Source organism: Nicotiana tomentosiformis, chromosome 12, assembly GCF_000390325.3.
Source record: "Nicotiana tomentosiformis chromosome 12, ASM39032v3, whole genome shotgun sequence".
Classification (NCBI taxonomy): domain Eukaryota; kingdom Viridiplantae; phylum Streptophyta; class Magnoliopsida; order Solanales; family Solanaceae; genus Nicotiana; species Nicotiana tomentosiformis.
Window position 1 is genome coordinate 135107990 of NC_090823.1, and position 19961 is coordinate 135127950.

The 19961-nt window shown below is 36.8% G+C and overlaps 1 pseudogene; it reads left to right on the plus strand.

Annotated features, from left to right (window-relative positions):
• Positions 1–1682: 1682 nt before the first annotated feature.
• LOC104105667 (casein kinase 1-like protein HD16) lies at positions 1683–19951 on the plus strand (annotated as a pseudogene).
• The last annotated feature ends 10 nt before the right edge of the window (positions 19952–19961 follow it).

Consider the following 19961-nt stretch of genomic DNA (forward strand, 5'->3'; position numbering starts at 1 on the left):
TTATAGTTTTTTTCCAAATCTCACATTTTCTATAATTTTCATGTTTAAATCCATACGTAACTCATGCATTTTATCTTATAACAAGTGGGAATAGCTTACCTCATAATATATGTTGAAAATCCTCATTCCAAGGACTCCAAAAATCGCTCAACCAAGAGAAAATGAGAGAAAGTGAGCCAAAACTCGTACTTAACAAATCATTATGCCCATCGATATTCGCACATGCGGCCAAACAGTCGCACCTGCGGAACAATTCATCGCAGGTGCAGTACCCTCTAAGGCCAGCCAGACCCGCTCATGCGGAAAAAGTGTTCGCTTATGCGAGCCTTCGCTAGCTTGCCAAGCTCTGCTTATGCGGAAGATTTGGTCGCACATGCGTTTAAGCCTCTGCATATGCGGAAGGCCATGCCTCTTCACCTTTCGCTTCTACGCTCCATTTCCCGCATCTGCGAGCTCGCATGTGCGGTGAATTCCTCACACTTCCGCACTAAACCAGCCTTAATCTCATCTGCTTCAGCTACTCTTAGCCGCTCCTGCGGTCTCACACCTGCGGCCAAAACCTCGTAGGTGCGATCACACTAGAAGCCTTATGCTTCAACAATTCTTTAAGTCCAAACTCGATCCGATTCCAATCCGATTCGCACCTGAGGCCCCTGGGACCCCGTCCAACCATACTGACGCATCTTAAAATATGATACGAACTTAGTCGAAACCTCAAATCATGTCAAACAACATCAAAGCTATGAATCGACGATCGAAACCTTTTTTTAAACTTTCAAATTTTTAAATTTCGCCGAGCGCGTCCAAATTATACTTAAACATCACGGAAATGACGCCAAACTTTACGTGCAAGTCATAAATTACAATACGAACTTATTCCGAGGCTCGAAATCTCAAACGGATATCGATAACGCCAAAGTCCACTTCAAATTGCCAGCTTTCCATATTAAGCGCCGAAATGCTCCCGGACCACCCGACACTCAACCCGAACACACGCCCGAGTCCGAAATTATCATACGAACCTATTGGAACCTTCAAATCCCGATTTCGATGTCGTTTACTCAAAAGTCGAACCTTAATTAACTCTTCTAACTTAAAGCTTCCAAATTGAGAATTTTACATCCGAATCAACTTAGAATTTCCCGAAATTCAATTCCGACCACACATACAAGTCATGACACATGAAGTGAAGCTAGTGAAGGCCACAAACCACCGAATGACGAGTTAGAGCTCAAAACGACCGATCGGATCGTTACAGAGAGTAGCATACAAAAATATTTTTTACTCTCTGACCAAACACTAAAAAATATTTTATGAAAAAAGGTTTTCCACTCACCAATAAAACAAGGAAAAATAAGTGATAAAACTATTTATTTTTCATGAAAATATTTTATAGAAAAATATTTTCCTTCTTACCAAACACACCCTTAATATAAATCTTTTCTCCTTTCATATATATATATATATATATATATATATATATATATATATATATATATATATATAAGGGGATAAAAAGTTTGTAGTTTCGTGATCCTCGATTAAAATTCAATTGAATATAGAAATCGAATTAAAATAGTTCATACAAAAATATGCATTATACTCCACTGACAAAGTCATTTTCCTTGGGCCCACTTCTTTCCCCAACCCCGGATGAAGAAATACTCATTTAAGAAACTAATTACTCTTATTTCCTCCCATTTCAGAATTGAAAAAGAGAAAACAAATAAGCCAAAAAAAAGAATGAATACGCGCCTCTCTCTATGCATCAAAGTACGTTTCATATCAATTTTCACCCAAAACTCCCTTACACTTTTGGTATTTCTTTGGGTATAATTTCTTCATCAAACCCTAGCATAAAATTCCCCTGCACTTCACTCAAACTCAATTTTGTTCCTTTTTTCATTTTTGCTGAGTTGTTTCGAACTCAGTTTATTTACTATCTCTATTTGCATGGATAGTAAAGAATTGCCAGTAGTAGCTGCTCAAAAACCAGCAGCGAAAAACAGAGTTTGAAGAGGGAAGAATAGAGGGAGAAGAGGAAATGGGGGATGAGAGTGGTGGGTTGAGTGCTAATAATAACAAAGGAACTGGACATGAAGATGAGGGTAACTCCTCCCCTTTCCCTGACAAGGTGGATTTTTTTACGTATTTTCAATTTCATTGCTCTTTTTTTCCGGAGTCATAATTTTTATCAAGGGTGTCAAAATATATAAAAGTAAACATACCATAAATTTTAGAAGAGTCAACACATAGTATATATACATACTACAATATAATTTTTTTTTACCTCTACACAGTGTATTTTTGTTGCGAAAACACCCCTTCATGTAAGGTGGCTCCGCCACTCCCCCCCCCCCCCCCCCCAATTGTATACATGCTTGCATTAACTATAGTGTTTGAGCCAACTTGCCTACTAACAGAGGCGGACCCAAAAGTTTTACGGGACGGGCACATTATTCTGCTCAACCAGTGCCCCCTAAATGATTTTAGTGTTCAGGGTGCCAACTGCTTTAAATTAACCATTTTCAAAGTATATACGTATATATATACATACAGGATTTCGGCCGAAGTTTACGGGGTCCGGTGACCCCTCACCCATACATATGGGTCCGCCTCTGCCTACTAAACTAACAACCATAGGTACACTGTAAAATTCTTTTGCTTTTTTCATACGCATCAAAACGTACACATGCTCGTATTTAGGTATTATTATTATTAAACTATTTCATTTGTACCTGCTAACTTCCACCAACTAAGGTATGTATAACTCTGCCCGCTAAGGCTTAGTCATGATAAGAAATCACCTAGCATTTTTTGTATATGCTAGGATTTGAACCTTCCATATATATGATATCTACTAGTAGTTGAGAATATGTTTTAGTCTTAGAGAAATCCTAATATTATTTTTATTTTTACTATTATTTATATGTATTTAACTTATTTTTACTTTTGTTTTATTTGATATTGATGATAACATGAGTTGAGCTTAAATGGAGATGTGATGATTCATATAGCTGACCCGACTTGTTTGGGACGAAGACATTGTTGTTGTTGTTGTTGTTGCTGGGATTAGACCTTGATCTCCAAAGTTTTCACTCACTTCGTTGACCGCTTTGCTACACACTTTGGTGCAAATTATTCTTAACGTTGTGGTCTGTGATATAGCCTGTCAAAAATTTAATAATCTTATCAATACAAATTAATTAATTATTCCTCATTCCATAATTAGCCGGGGTCAACTAATGAATCATTTATATCCGCTCTGCTTATTAGGGACATTCTATTGGATTCAATGTTTAGAGGGTTCATTTAAGCTTGACTTTTTTATGATAGCGGTCAACCTATTGTAACCCTCCTATATGTGAATCTCAAATAGCCCGATTAATTATTTTATTGAGTATGCTCTTTTATATGATTAAATGTTTTATGTCATTCTCGTATGGCCTGTTCTGATTATAATAGTCACTTTAGATTAGTTACAAGCCTGTGATTCCAGGCCTGGATTAAGTGGATACCTGTATTGGTAGCTCATTATTTGGGGCGGCGATTCCAGTTAGTTTTGTGATTATGATAAACTAAAGGGGTCGAAGATACTAGCATCATATTTTTATGAAAGGCACTTATGAATTGAATTGCTTGCACTTACTTTGTGTTTCTGGTTGGATTTGACTTTCAGGTGCAAGTAGGAGGGTCGCCAGTTTATAAGGTTGAAGGGAATTTAGGTAAAGGTGGTTTTGGTCATGTATTTTTGGGTCGTCGTCTTACTAGTGGAAATGAACGTTCAATTGGTCAAGGGGCTGTGGAGGTATGCACTTGTTTTCTCCTTTTCCCTCTCAGTTTTCATGCTAGATAATTTGTTCTCCTCAAGTAATAGAAGGGTTTAACACTCACTGATTTATCCTTTTTTTCAGGTTGCACTGAAATTTGAGCATACAAATAGCAAAGGCTGTAACCATGGTCCTCCATACGAGTGGCAAGTTTACAAGTACGGATATGGATCTCTTTTGAAGTGAATGGGTGCTCATGTTGGAATATGATTTTGACTGGACTAAACTTGTTTTGTGAGCAGTACTCTTGGAGGCAGCCATGGGGTGCCTAGGGTGCATTATAAAGGGATAAAAGGAGACTATTATGTAATGGTACGTGTAGTAAAGTTATGCATTTTCCCACTATATGTGTAGTAGAGTATGCTTTTTCCATTTATATTAATTGACATAACCATTAAGATTGGCAAACTACAACTTTAAAAGGTTTAGTTGGCTTGAGTCAGAAAGTCAAACTAACTGTTGACGGTTACAAGTCATGGAAGGTTTCTGCGGTGAAATGTTGAACAAGAGGGGAGTTCTTTTGAATTATGACCTTCTGCATGGGAGGTTGATGTAATTGGCCCATATTATTTTTATTTCATTGGAGGCCTTCAGGTGCTCGTTTTTACTGAGGGTTCTTTTCACTAGTGACTAGTAAAGACTGATTTCTTAAACTGTGATTGGGTGGTTTCTTTGCTATGTGAGGGCATAGTCTCTTGGAGTCGACTGGTTCCTTTCTTCTTTCTCTTTTAATAAATATTTTTGACTAAGATATTCGATGTGGATTGAGCCTTCGGTTTGCCTGCAGTGAGTGCTGCTACTGCGATTATTTTGAATAAAATGGATACTGGTTTATGTATTATTTGTTTTGGGTTCATGTAAGGATGCCCCTATTGACCTCATTAGTTATATGCAGGTTATGGACATTCTAGGGCCTAGCTTATGGGATGTGTGGGATTCCTCTGGGCAGGCGTAAGTAGCTAATGCTTATTTGCTCAGTAGCCTTTATTTTTCCTCCAATATCATGCATGTCATTCATCCTGCTGTTATTCGTACTTGTTGCAATTACCTTTTCTTTTTCTGTCGTTCTCTAGCCGAGGGTCTATCGGAAACAACCTCTCTGCCCTTCCAGGGGTAGGGGTAAGGCTGCGTACATCTTACCCTCCCCAGACCCCACTTGTGGGAAACTACTGGGTTTGTTGTTGTTGTTGGTGTTGTTATCATGCATGTCATTAGCTTTTCTTTGTATAGCGAATATTCAGATGTAAAGTTGGACTTCAAGCAGTAGAATATAAGAGCCTCGCTTAGCTTTTCTACAATTGCACGATGTCTTCAGAAATGGTGGCATGTATTGCAGTTGAGTCTTTGTCAATTTTGGAAAAACTGCATGCTAAAGGGTATAAGATGCTCCCTCCTTTATTTATGTCCATCTAGTTGTCCAGCTGTTGGTTTCATATTTTATGTTACTGACTTTTGAACTTTACTGCTGGATCCAAGTATTTTTTCTTGAATTCTTTCTAGTGATTGTTGTTCTTGACCTCAGTTACATTCATGGAGATGTAAAGCCAGAGAACTTTTTGCTTGGTCAGCCATCAACACCGCAGGAGAAGAAGTTGTTCCTTGTTGACTTGGGACTAGGTAAAAGAATTTAATTTACTGTAATATCTTAACAACTGTAGATTCAGTATTCCATGTAATACTTTTCGAACAACCAAATTACAGCAACAAAGTGGAGAGACAATGCGAAAGGTCTGCATGTGGTATATGATCAGAGACCTGACATGTTTAGGTAAGTTATATGTGGTGTTATCCTTGGGCATAATTGTGATCCCTGCCGCTCATTCTGTTTATCAACTTTCTGTGAATGAATTTCTAGGGGGACTGTTCGGTATGCAAGTGCGCATGCGTACTTGGGAAGGACTGCCAGTAGAAGAGATGATCTGGAATCACTTGCATATTCACTCATTTTTCTTCACCGAGGCAGGTTGCCATGGCAAGGATTTCAGGTATCTGCACCAGCTTTTCTCGAGTCGTATGAACTGCATGCAAGTTGTTCCACTCAACTTCCAGCTCATCCTATTTTCCCAAGTTTATCTTCTGACTATCTTAGGGCGATAACAAATCGTTTTTGGACTGCAAAAAGAAGATGGAAACATCTCCGGAAACGCTTTGCTGCTTCTGTCCAGCGCCTCTGAGAGAGTTTCTCGATATAGTAATAAATATGAAATTTGATGAAGAGCCTAATTATTCGAAGTTAATCTCTTTATTTGGGAGCTTACTTGGACCTGATCCTGCTATAAGACCAATTAACACTGAGTTGGCCCAAAAGGTGGTATTTTACATGTGACCAACTTTGCTTATTTATTTTTGCTTACATTATTGTAACTATATATGACCTTATCATGTTATCATTATAGATTATTCAAGTTGGCCAAAAGCGAGGGAGATTAAATCTAGAGGAGGAAGAAGAGCAGCCTAGAAAGAAGGTTCACATGGGAGTTCCTGCAACACAGTGAATTTCGATTTACAATGCCAGAAAGCCCATGAAACAGAGGTGGAAATTTCATTTCATATATTAAATGAGTATCATGGTCAACTAGGATTCATCTAGCCGACCCGAACTTGTTTGGGATTGAGGCCTAGTTGTTGTATTATGTATTTTTTCCATGCAAAGCAATTGAATTGTGGTTTATGTGCTGCACTCACACGATTATTCGGTGGATACTATATTTTTGTTCTGTTAGTGGTTATTACCTTTTACTATTTAAAATAAATTGTATGTTCCATTGGTGGTAAAATGTTCAATTGCGCTTCTTTGAGAAATTTTCTTGATTTCCTTTTTCCCGCAAATTATGGGTAGGGTGGGTTGTCATTTGTCAAGCCTCATGGGTGATGTAGAATAAAAACGTTTTGGGATTTTGCTATTGCTAGTTTTATTTAGGCTGATGATGCTGTGATGAAGGAGACACTTCGTGTTCTGAATTAAGACTTCAATTAGGGCATTGCTTTTGGATTTGCAGATTAGATGATAATGCATTTTTTTGGTAACTAAATTATTTTATTAATCACCAAGAGAGAATTACAAAACTTTAGCTGAACACATCTCAGTCTACTGCTACCTGTAAACAATCACATAACCTTACACTAATTCTACTACTATCTGCCTTTATGAGATTAATTTAAGAAGCCTACCTCCTAGGGAGAGTTTCTTCCTAATCCCATATCTATATACAATTGGAAACCCTATGTCAACAGAAACTCTATCATCAGTTAATCTAAAAGTGTAACCTCTGCAACAATCCTCTAATTACAGCATTAGCTCTAACATTACTTATACAAGCTATCTCCCCTGCTAGGCTTTCAACAGTCCTCTCCTCATTCTCAAAAACTCTAGCATTTCTTTCACACCAAATGGAAGGCACGCTTTCAGCATATATCATCCTAAGCAGGTGTGCTTGTTTGGTCCTCCCTTTGGCTTTGATCAGTATCCAGTGCAACTGTTGTGACCAGGTATAGGATGGGTTATGATCCCGCTGAAGCCAATGCATTAGTCTTCCCCATAATCTTCTTGCATACATACATTTAGTAAATAAATGTGGATGATATTGCATATTGTTTCAACAAGTCGTTTGATTCTGTTTTGTTATTTGGAAAAATCATTGAGACTTTGATACATGAGTTTTTCTGTACTTGGAACTGAAATTTTACATTCTTCAGGTTCTCTGGTTTAAATGTAGTTATTCAGCGGAGATGCGACTAGGAATACAATTTGTCTTTACTTTTTTTTACATCCTGCTCTTGTCTCTGGCCATATATGTTAAGTAATTGAGGCAGATTTCTATTAGTTCAGAGTTTATATTTTCTATGTCACTGGATTCTTGGGTGGTTTGTGCTGTGTAAAGTCGTAGGATGGTTTTCTATTTCAGAAATTAAGTTAGTTTTATTAGGAAATTTGGTAGATTCTCCACAATCATGGAACCACTATTGCTTTTGGTGTCAATTATCCAGGAGTTCTGTTATTGACTTGCAAGAACTTGTATAAACCTAGATAATTTAGTTGGTGTTTCGGGGCTCAATCTTTTTCCACCCGTGATTGAGTGTAATATTTTGAGAATGTCTTCTTCCTCTATCTGTTCTTGCCTTGTTGTGATGACTTTCATTCAGCTTTTATGTGGAGTACCACGCCTTCTCATCTTAAGATCTACTTTGCAGAAAGTATCTCCGTGATATTTTTTGTTTACATAGCTTTTGGAAAAAGATAGGGGAGTTTGTCTTTTTGATTCGTTTAGGAATGTCTTTCTATGGTCGTTGCGGAGAAGCTTGATGATTTTCTGCTGCATTTGTTGGTACATAAACTGGAGTAATATAGCTAATTTTGCTACTTTTATCTACGATTTGCCCAAGAAGCGTGAAGCGACATGATTAGGAAGAAATATATAACTTCTTGGGCTTTCTAGACCACATGAAACTTTAAATTATATGATAAGAGAGTAAGGAGTGAATTAGCTGCCACTATACAGTTCTAAGAGCCTAGATATGGTTACTAGAAAATATTGTAGCTTCCTTAAAGGCTTTATATCTTGGTGAGTTCACATAACATGTTTGTTCGGTAATAATGCATGGCTTTGTCCTTTATCTTGTGACTGGCAGGAGCTGTCAAATTAGACTTTTTTCAAGGATGATATCTTGTGGTTATGCTCCTTGCTTTCTGGAGAGAGCCCTTTTTGGTTCAGTATGTGGTGGTAATTATGGATAAGATATTTTCTGTACACAAGTCCCCTACTTAATGCGATGTAGCTTGTTTTTAGGTACCATTATAATGTTGAAGATACAAGGCTGACACAGCATGTGGAGAAAGGGAATGAAGAAGGTTTATTTATAAGTTGTGTGGCATCTTGTTCCGGCTTGTGGGCTGTTATCCTGGATGCTGGAAATAATTTCACGAGCCAAGTTTATGAGCTATCACCATTATTCTTGCTCAAGGTAAATTGTGAATTCTATTTATTCCACTATGTTACATGAGTCCTCATTTGCCATGATGTACACGTGTCGAATGGTGTGACATTAGTATATCGTACTTGTGTATATTCTTACGCTAAAACTTAGCCAAAAACGGCACGTATCCCTACCAAATACTTCCACACACCCATGTAATGTGTGTATTGGAGCTGAGTCCATGTAACGTAGCTCTTAATACAATTCACAGCTCTTCAACCTGATATTTAATCTATGTTAGGTCTTGTTGTACATTGTTACAGGAGTGGATAATGGAACAGTGGGAGAAGAACTATTATATTAGTTCTCTTGCTGGTGCCACCAATGGAAGCTCTCTTGTTGTAATGTCAAAAGGTGGGCTCTCTAATTGCTAAATTTTGATTGGTTTTACACTTTACCTGTCTTTAGTGATATTAACGGATATCTTTTCCTGCTTTTCCCTTTAAGATATTAGTAGTTCTTGTAATTTAACGTAGAGATTTAAGAGTTTCCTAATATGTCGACAAGGTGGTTTGGACAAGGCAATTATGACAGGAAGCATCAGCATTGTGCTCCTTTGTCTCAAGATTTGATGTCCCTGGGGCAAGTTTATGCTATGTTTGATTCCATTAAGGGGAGGGAATGGGGTATGTTAGGCGCACGTCACGGGTTTGAATCCTGGTTGAGATTCTCAGTTATTTTTGCCATTCCGGTTTGTAGTTTATTACCAGTTTGGTACCACCAGTTTGGCTTTGAGAGATAATTGATTGTTATTGATACACACACACATGCAACATCTGAGATGCACCCGAGCACACACAGTGCATGTATATTTATATATGTGTATATGTTCAATGTTCACACAATGAGTGACATAGTAACCTGAATGGTTTGAAGGTTAAGCTTTCTAGCTTTCAGTTCTAAGCTCCTCAACTTTCGTAATCTTGATGTTGCAATCATTATTATATATCTGCAGGCACACAGTTCACTCAGCAGTCCTACAAAGTAAGTGAGTCATTTCCGTTCAAGTGGAAAAGCAAGAAGTGGAAAGAAGGGTTCCATGTAACCTCCATGGCAACTGCTGGCAGTAGGTGGGCAGTCGTTATGTCTCGCAATTCAGGATTCAGTAACCAGGTTGTTCCTCTCTTTCTGCCTGCATGTTTGTGTGCTCATTACCTCTTTTCGCCCACTTCATCTTATTTTAATTAGCAATGATAGAAGCCTAGGCTCGAGAGGAGGAGACTCTCCATATCTTAATTTGCTTTTTTTTCTTTCCCTGACAGCTATTGAATGATCGTCAGAATTATAACAGATCTTTTAGCCGATTTTCCTAGAGGAAAAAATTAGTAACATCAAGAAACTTGTATTTAGTACAAGGAAATGAAGGAGTAATTGCATTTACTCAATGTTTAAGAACAAAAGCACAAAGGAGTAGTGGCCTATGGGGCTTTAAGCATAAAGCAAGAAGCGAAGCGCCTAATTTTTCCATACACAAAAGTTATCATACATATTAGCACTTAATTACTTATAAGTTATAACATCAAATAGGAATTAAAATTACCTTTTGATAAGTGAATTAAAATTACTTATTAGCTCCGATTCGGCCTCTCTATCTTCATAAGGCAGGGGTAAGGTCTGCGTACACACTATCCTCAGACCCCACTATGTGGGATTATACTGGGTATGTTGTTGTTGTATAAGTGAATTAATATTACTATTCTTAATACGGAAAAAGGCCAAATATACCCCTGTACTATGAGAAAAAGTTTAAATATACCCCTCGTTATACTTTGGGTCCAAATATACCCTTCCCGTAATACTATTGGTTCAAATGTACCCCTTGTCCGTTAAGTTTGTCCAAGATGGACATCCAATCCTACGTGGTACTGATATTTGATGAGGTATATGCCATGTGGCATGCCACCTCAGCGCCCCAAACCCATTTTACCTTTTTTTGTTTTTTTTGTTTTCCACCCCTAAAAATTCCTTCCGCTCCACCATCATTGCCACCATTACCGCTACCACCATCACTAATATGATTTCCTTAAGTTCAAAGGAAGCCGATCGGATACATATAGGTTCCTCTAGTCACTTCACAGACGAAATCAATCATCACAAGTTCTGGCGAAAAGAAATTTCTTTTTGTGATGGCTGACTGTATTGAAGCTAAAGAAGAATGAATATAAGGAAAGCGATTGTTGAAATCAATCAATAAATGCTTGAATATTACAAAGAGAGAGCAGATTAAGTTTAAATTGATAATGGGGAAAAACAAGAACTAAACTTAATAACTAATGTTTCTAACGATGAGTAATGTGTATTCTTTGTACAGTTCGTTGCTTATTCATACCTATTTAGTTGGATGTTCCGTGGTCATTCGTACCTAGCTAGGCTCATCATCGACAAGGCAAAGAACTTTCGCTCGATCGGTTAATTAGGCAATGTTGACCTTGACGATTCAGATTTCTTTCTCTACTGGACTAGCTATTCGACTGATCTATGTGAAATTTCAGTGAAAGTGTGCGTCTTCTCCAAGTGGCTTTTCATGTGATAGTGGCAATGAAATACAATATCTTTCATGGTGTCGGTAATTGTGGCAATGGTGGTGGAGGGGAAAGAAATTTTAGTGGTGGAAAACAAAAAAATAGAAGAAAGGGTAAAATGGGTTAGGGGCACTGAGGAGGCATGCCACGTGGCATCTACCTCATCAAATATCAGTGCCACGTTGGATTTATTGAATGTACACCTTGGACAAATTTAACGGACGAGGGGTACATTTGAACTAATAATATTACGACAAGAGTATATTTGGACCCAAAGTATAACGAGGGGTATATTTAAACCTTTTCTCATAGTACTGGGGTATATATGGCCTTTTTCCGTTCTTAATATCCAATATACAATAAAGACAATTTCCAGTAACTCAAGTTAAACATCATTAAATATAATTTGAGCAAAGGCAGGAGAAAGATAATTTCAATCGCATAATTTATAATCGAATTTCACTTATTAAACAATAAGAAAAGAATTAGTTGAAAAAAGGATATTTGAAAGTTCTAATGCAGCTATCCAAGTTTATTTTAACTAACCTACTTTTTATTTTACTATATAAGAAGTGCCAGTAAAACAGGTGAAGTAGGCACTTCTTCGTTGACATGCCTGCTTGACCCAAACAAATATATTCACCCCTGATTTAGCATATTATTACGTTAATGCAATCCAACGATTTAGTGAATTAAAGAAAATTTTTGAGGCATTTTCAAGGCCCAAATTGTTAGCCCCATTTCCACTGCATATCAGATGGGCTCCACTTAAATTTGTCATTTCACACCATCACAATTTACAATACATGTTTACTGCACATATTTCAGCTATCAATGACCATGTAGGCCCCACTAAATTTTATCCTCACGCATCTCTCCCTTGTTAACATAGCTATACCAATTTATTTTAAACTCAAGCGTGCAAATAAGTGTCGGTTAAAAGTTAAATAAGAGAAAGGCAATAAACTTTCATTTCATCGTGTGCATTTTTCCAAAGCCATTTCAGTGTTAACTTTATCTGTAGCCTAGGTCCGTTAAAATAACTGCTTGATGAATAAAGAAGGTTTAAGCAATATTTGAGCTGCGTCAAAAAAGGTTGTTAAATCAATTGCTAATATAATAAACTTAGTTTGAATTTCAGGACTCTTTTTGAATAATTAATATAGATAACAAAAGCTCCAGCTAAATAAGAGGGATACATATTATTTGAACATAACTTAAAGTTTTAAAATTTGATCTTCTCCAACTTCTGAATAATTTTGTGTGATTAGTACTAAGGAAGTCTTTATGCTCTATGAATAATGTACGTTACAGAAACTCCAGTTAAAGAAGAGAGATAAATGTTCTCTTCATACATTCGTTTGAATAGAAAATAAAGTTACAAAAATTGATTTTCTTCACTTTGGGAATATTTTAGTATAATTAGTTACTAAGAGGATTTACATAATGATATTTGAATGAACGTAGAGTACTAAGAAAGACTTTTTGTATATACTAACAATACCTTTAGAACTTGGGTCATAAACATGCCGCAATATATTTCTATGGTCAATTAACGTCATTAGAGAAAATTAAAAAAAATTAAATTAAAGAGTTCCTACATATAAAAAATAATATTCTTTTCTTAGAAGAGTAAAAGTGAAAGAGTGTCAAATATAATAACACAAAAAGATATTAGAAAGATTCAACCATCTTTTCCATTATAAACACGGTCAAAGAGTAGTAAAAACGTATCATTCTTTTTGGGAAAGACTAAAGAGTGTCATATAAAATAAAACAAATAAGATAGAAAATATTGAACCGAGTTTTCCAATTTGATCAACCATATACTTAGTTTCGGGAAAAAACACCTGGTTAAAATATTCAGTAACAATTAACGGACTATATTATCGGACTATATTGCCAAAAAATTCCCTTTGACCATTTGTTTTTGCTACATCCCGGCCCTAGCTGTTCCTTTGAATTATTACTTAGCTCTTCCATAAGGGAACTGAAAATTCATGACATCTTACGTCAATGTAGTGCTAATTTTTGTCTAATGTGGATTCATTTATCCTTGTAAATTATCCTGAAGAGCTTTTGTTGCTAACAGTTGTTTCACGATCCGTTTAATGACTTTACATTTTTTGCTTTGTTAAACTTTGACATAGATCGTTCATTTTTCAATCCCACATAATATTCTGATATAAAAATTTATGTCCGAACTGGTATTATAGTATGACAATTAGCTTGTCAATGATTATTAACCGCATAGTTCCAAAAATTAAAATAAAGTTGCCACACTTGAGTTTAGAATAAATATTTTAAATTTAACCGTTTTTCACTGTAAAAGAACATGTCGAGATGATATTAATTTGAGCTTCCTGATGATCATAAAATAAAATTGAGATCAAATTTATTGGTTATCAACGGAAAATAAAATTAGTCGTTAATGATATTGGTTTATGTTAATTTTTTCAATTGAGTTTGGGCCCGTGCGTAGCACGGGTTAACCTTTACCTAGTTTTGTAAGTTTGTACATCTTCTTGATGCCAGAAATGAAATCTATTATTACTTCATCAAAAAAAGAAAAAAAAAAGATTTAGTTGGTCTTTGGACAATATTGGGTTGAAGTTGAAAAAGAATGTTTGGAAGTTTTTCAACATTTAATTTGATAATAATCCCTTTAGTAACTAAGAGTTGGGAGCAATAAGGGGTATCTGGAGTGATCAATGGGTTATAGGAGGGGACTTCAATGTGTGCAGATTTGAGGCCAAGAGATACAATTGCAACAGAAGAACCAAAGCTATGAGAAACTTCTCTGAAATAATTTCGGATCTTCAGCTAATCAATTTATCTTTACTCGTGGCACAATACACATGGTCAAGGGGAGAGAACAATTTACAGGCCTCAAGAATTGACAGGTTCCTTATCTCTACAGAATGGAATGAGAGCTTTAAGTCTATCAAACAGTTGGCAATGCCAAGACCTATTTCAGATCACAAGCCTCTAATGCTAGAAAGTGGTGACTGGTCTTCAACTTTATCTTACTTCAAGTTTGAAAATATGTTGCTCCAGCAAGAGGGATTTATGGACATGGTGAAGGAGTGGTGGCAAGGTTATGTGATTAGTGGCAACCCTGATTTTATACTTGTTCAGAAGCTGGGAAACCTGAAGAAAGACATCTCCAAATGGAACAAGGAAGTCTATGGAAAGCTAGAGACAAGAAGAAGCAGAATTCTAGAGGAGCTTTCAGCTTTAGAACAGAACTCCTACTCAGCCTGAAAAACAAAGTTTTCTTAATATGAAATTGGAGCTAATGGAAATTGCTAAAGCTGAAGAAACTTCATGGAGACAAAAATCAAGATGCTTATGGCTAAAAGAAGGGTACAGGAATACAAGATACTTCCAAACAATGGCCAACTCTCACAGAAGATACAACTCAATTGACAAGCTCAAAATTGATAATGAGATCACATAAGACAAGGAAGTGATCAATGAGGAGATCTTGAATTACTACCAGAATCTCTACAAAGAAAGTGAAGAGTGGAGGCCTACTTCCAGCTTTGAGGAAGTAGCTAGACTCACAGAGGCAGACATGGAGTTGCTAGAAAAAGTGTTTGAAGAAGATGAAGTGCTTAGTGTCATTCAATCATGTGCCCTTGATAAGGCCCCAGGGCCAGATGGTTTCACCATGACATTCTTCCAAAAATCTTGGGTTTCATTAAGGCGGAGGTCATGGGGGCCCTCAACTACTTCCACCAGCATTGCTACATGGTGAGGTCTTGCAATGCATCTTTCATTTCTTTAGTACCTAAAAAGAAGGGTGCTTTTGAACTCAGGGATTACATGCCAATTAGCCTTATTGGAAGTGTTTACAAGATAGTAGCCAAGGTTCTAGCAGGGAGATTGAAGTTGGTCGTTGGCAAACTAGTCTCTAGCTATCAAAATGCCTTTATCAAACAAAGGCAGATAACTGATGCAACCAGTGTTGTTAAAAGCGCTCGCTTCAGCGCTTAAAGCGCGAAGCGAGACCTCGGGCGCTTCTGTGATGTGAAGCGTAGTAGGTTGAATAAAGCGAATGCTTCTGCGCGCTTCTGCAAAAAAAAGCGAAAAGCGTAAAAGCGACATAAGCGAGCGCTTCTACATATTAAGGGCTGCCAACGTTAAAAATTTAAAAAGCTGTATCAAGTTCAAGCCCAGGTATGTGATTTCTTCCTCCATTTTCTTTTTCTTTCACTGTTTCAGTCCCAAAATAGCAGCGAAATGCTGGCAAATGTTTTTTTCCCTTCAGTTCTTCTTCTTCTTCAGTGATAGATTGCAGCAAAATGCTGCCCAATTTTTTTCATTTCAGTTACTGCCAATTTTTTCGTACTTACTGCCATATTTTTCATTTCATTTAATCTCGTAGAAGAATAAGATGCTCATTTTGTGCTTTAATTGATGCTACTCTTTAGTTTTTACATTGAAGTATTGAACATTTGCTTACAGTTACATGTGTTGTCTATGCAATATTTATTTTATTTTATTTTATAAAATTCCGCTTCACTTCAAAAAAGCGAGCGCTTCGCTTCTTGCTTTAAGCGAAAAGGGCCTTGTCGCTTTTCCTCGCTTCACGCTCTTCACAACACTGGATGCAACTCTCATAGCTAATGCGGTTTTGGACTGGAGGATTAAAACTGGAGAACCTGGAGTTATGTGCAAGCTGGATATAGAAAAGGCCTTTGATAAATTGAATTGGTCATATCTAATATCTATCTTGAGGAAGATGAGCTTTGGTGAAAAGTGGATAAGGTATTGCATCTCTACTGTTAAATATTCAATTTTAGTTAACAGATCCCCTATGCGTTTCTTCTCTCCTCAAAAAGGGATCAGACAAGGTGATTCACTCTCCTCCTTGATTTCATATTCGCCATGGAAGGTCTAAGTAAGATGTTGGAAAAGGCCAGACAAATGCGGTGGATTCAGGGTTTCAGAGTTGGCACCAATGCTGGGAATACAATTACTATATCTCATTTACTATATGTTGATGATACTCTGATTTTTTGTGAGGCAGAAAAAGCAAAGCTCCTATACCTGAATGTCACCCTCCTACTCTTTGGCCTTGTCAGGATTACATATCAACAAGCTGAAAAGCACTATTTATCCAGTCAACAATGTGAACAACATAGAAGAGCTGGCAGGAACTATGGGTTGCAGCATTGGGGCACTTCCTATCACCTACCCGGGTCTCCAATTGGAAGCCAAATTCAAGAATTGTGAAATTTGGAATGGTGTTGTAGAAAAATTTATAAAGAGATTGGCCACTTGGCAAATGCAATATTTATCTATGGGAGGTAGATTAACTCTTATCAGCAGTGTACTTGACATCATACCTACCTATTATATGTCTTTGTTCCCTATCCCTAAAAAGGTGTTAAAGCAACTGGATAAAATCAGAAGAGATTTCGTTTGGGAAGGGAATAACAATTCTCACAAATTCCATTTGATAAAATGGGATAGTCATACAGCCGAAAAGCAATGGAGGATTGGGGGTCAACGATTTAGCAATCCACAACAAAAGTATGCTGATGAAGTGGCTATGGAGGTATGGTACAGGTGAGACAAGTCTCTGGAAGAAGGTGATTGATGCAAAACATGGGAAAAGAGACAACTGGAGCACTAAAATTGCAAATGCCCCTTATGGTGTTGGTCCCTGGAAGTTTATTAGCAAATTGAACAATGATTTTTTCCAGAAGATCCACTTCAAACCTGGTAATGGAGAGCACATCAGATTTTGGAAGGACATTTGGCTGAATAACACAGCCCTCATGGATGATTACCCTTACATTTTCCAAATTGCCATGGACAAAAACTCCTCAATTGCTCAGAACAGGAGCAACAACAACTGGGATGTGCATCTGAGAAGGTCTGTCCAAGATTGGGAAATGGAAAGTTTGATGGAAATGCTAGCAAGAGTGGAAAGCTACAACAGTGACGAAGATTTTTCAGACACTATGTGTTGGGGTAGCAAGGGTATCTTCACAGTCAAAGAGTGTTACAAGCAAAACTGCACTCAAAATCAGGTGCTTGATGCCTGGCCATGGAAATTGATATGGAGGACCAAATTACCTATTAAGGTTATATGCTTCAATTGAATTGCATTATATGAAACTTGTCTAATACAAGACAACCTTAACAGGAGAGGATTCCAGCTGGTCAATTGATGCTACCTTTGTAGGAGGAATCAGGAAACTGTCAGTCATTTGTTCCTGCACTGCCCAGTTGCCACTAATATATGGAATATGTTCTGCAGTATTTTTGGTCTGAGCTGGGTTATGCCACAAAATGAGACATGCACACATTAATTGGAGTTGTGGAAAGTTGATAAGACCATCAAGAAAATCTGGTTGATGATTCCTGCAGCTAGTTTTTGGTGTTTATGGATAGAGAGAAATATAAGATGTTTTGATGGCATCTCAACTTCAAATCACTCTCTCAAGGCAAAATGCCTACTTGAACTTTTTTGCTGGACAAAACTGTCCCCTGTAATTAGTACTGGTCATTTTTTGGACTTTGTTAGTACTCTTGTCCTAGATTGACACTTTGTATAGGGCCTAGCTTCTCCTTTTTGTTTTTGCCTTTGTAACTAGGCCTCCTGTAACTATGCATCTTCTTGATGCTTTTTTAATGGAACACCTTACTTCATCAAAAAAGTAGAAAACAAAGAAAGACCCCAAACTGTAATATGCTTAAGGTTAGGCTTACGTCCTTTCCATATCTCATATGGTGTTGTAGAGACTGACTTAGTGGGAACTTTATTTAGTAAGTATGTTGCTGCTTCCAAAGCACAAAGGATATAATTAATATTGTGGACAAGTTAAAGTTTTCTATTTTAAATAAGAAAATTAAATTACATCTCTTGGTTGATATATATATATATAGTTGGTAATTATAATTAATATTTGTGTATATGAATATAAATGTTGATGGTAGGATTGCATATAGATGTTCTTAATGCGCAGCGGAAGACAATAACAATCATAGGCAGAACTTTTCGTGTTTAAAATTTATTTACTTGTCAAAGATCGGATCTAAAACGTACCCGGTGAAGAGAGTCTCGTTTCAAATTTCTTCGATAGTGCGAAGACTCTAATTAAGAATTGGTGATATAGATCTTATACATATTGTAAAGTCACGTAGAAACCAAGTGAGTTATTCTTGGGAAGAAAATTGCTTTGAGAAAGTAATAGTGCAATACAAAGCCAAGATAGAAAATACTAGTATAAGAAAATTATTTCTTGTTCTTCCACCTTCGAGTTGAGATTTTTGAGAAAAATTTCAATACAATATTTTCATTCAATTTGTTCGCGGGGTTTCATTGATCAAAAAGTTGATAGCAAGGATCATTCTCGGTGTGGATACGCATTGATCAAATGAGACTCTCTTCACCAGGTACTTATTAGATCCGATCTTTGACATGTAAATAAATTTTAAACACGAAAAGTTCTGCCTAGAATTGTTATTGTCTTACGCTGCGCGTTAAGAACATGTATATGCAATCCTACATAGAAGTCTATCAGAACTAACATAATTATGTCCAGCTTAAATGTGTTCTTCTAAACAAACGTACCTTCGTGATATTTTTTTTTTTTGAGAAGGTAAAAATTTATCATAACAGTATCAAGATGGTACTTGAGATACAGAGAACATTCCAAAACAACAAACACTCCCTACATCCCACCTAGCAAAAAAATGGATGTGCCTATATGGTGTTATTTGTTTCTGAATTTTGTATCATCTACTTCCACCCAGTACATTCCCCTTTGGTTTTATCATATGCTAATACTAGCTTATGGTAAAATTGCTCTTTTTCCCCCTCTGGATAGGTAGTGGAACTCGATTTTCTTTATCCAAGTGAAGGCATTCATGAACGGTGGAATAGTGGTTATCGTATTACAGCAACAGCTGCTACGTTAGATCAAGCTGCTCTTATCTTGAGCGTGCCTTGACGAAGACCTGGCAATGAGACTCAGGAAACATTGAGAACATCTCAGTTTCCAAGTACACATGTTAAGGTATGGTAACTTGTGATGTGGAATGTGTTAGCATCTGATTTTGCCGAGTACGTCTAGAAGAGCTTTGATGCATATACAGAAAGAAAATTCATGCTTGTGTTTGGTATCTTCAAAAAGCTAAATCTTTTCATGGTTCCATTGTCACTAATATTTGTAGTCCCTATGTCGGAAAACCTTTAGTTTAAACGTTTATAGATGTGACCTACGTAAAACAAAGTTGGTTATTAGATGAAAATGAGTAATTTGCTTTTTAATGCTTCTCTTATTTTCTTCTTCTTTTTGCAGGAAAAGTGGGCAAAAAATCTCTATCTTTCTTGTCTATGCTTTGGCCGAACTGTATCTTGAGAAGTTGCAACATCTTACCCCTCCTTATTGTTCTATTCTCTTTTTCTCTCATTGGCAATTATAAAAAGTGGATGGTAGGTTAAATGGTTCGATTGTTATGCATAGGAAATTTTAGTTATAGTGGCACTTGCTTCATTTAGCTCGTCTGAACAGCGCAGTTTTTGGTGAACTTTCTTATGCGATGTATATACAATTAACTGCACAAATTTCCAAATTTATGGATCCTTTGTATCCTTTGTGCTTAGTGCAAGTCA